The sequence below is a fragment of the Mandrillus leucophaeus genome, unplaced genomic scaffold (genome assembly GCF_000951045.1).
Source record: "Mandrillus leucophaeus isolate KB7577 unplaced genomic scaffold, Mleu.le_1.0 Scaffold673, whole genome shotgun sequence".
Lineage (NCBI taxonomy): Eukaryota > Metazoa > Chordata > Mammalia > Primates > Cercopithecidae > Mandrillus > Mandrillus leucophaeus.
The window spans coordinates 994,918-995,719 of record NW_012107286.1 but is presented as its reverse complement, the minus strand read 5'-3'; positions in this window follow the sequence as shown (position 1 = coordinate 995,719).

The following is an 802-nucleotide window of genomic DNA, read 5'->3' as shown; positions in this document are numbered from 1 at the left end:
ATTTTTTTTTCATCCTCTGTTATTTTTCTTTTTCTTTTTCTTCTTGAGACAGGGTCTCACTCTGTCACCTAGGCTGAAGGGCAGTGGTGCAATTGTAGCTCACTGCAGCCTCAAACTTCCAGGCTCAAGTAATCCTCCACCCTCAGCCTCCTGAGTAGCTGGGGCTTCAGGGGCAAGCCATCATCCCTGGCTAATTTATGATTTTTTTCTTTTTTTCTTTTTTTTTGTGGAGACAAAGTTTCACCATATTGTCCAGGCTGGTCTTGAACTCCTGAGTTCAAGCAATCCTCCCGCCTCAGACTCCCAAAGTGCTGGGATTACAGGCGTGAGCCACTGTGCCTAACCCCTACTGTTGTTTATCAGTGGTATTTACCACTATTTGCACTTGTTATAAGATACCTATCAAATATTTCCCAACTTACACATGTGGTTTTTTAAAATGTATTTTAGGATTTTTGTTTCTATGTGTTTTTAATTCATGTTTATTATACTTTTTTTTTTTGAGATGGAGTTTTGCTCTTGTTGCCCAAGCTGAAGTGCAATGCTGCGATCTCAGATCACTGCAACCTCTGCCTCCCGTGTTCAAGCGATTCTCCTGCCTCAGCCTCCGGAGTAGCTGGGATTACAGGCGCCTGCCACCACACCTGGCTAATTTTTTGTGTTTTTAGTAGAGATGGGGTTTCACCATGTTGGCCAGGGTGCTCTCGAACTCCTGACCTCAGGTGATCTGCCCGCCTCAGCCTCCCAAAGTGCTGAGATTACAGGTGTGAGCCATTGCTCCTTGCCCATGTTTCTAAACTTA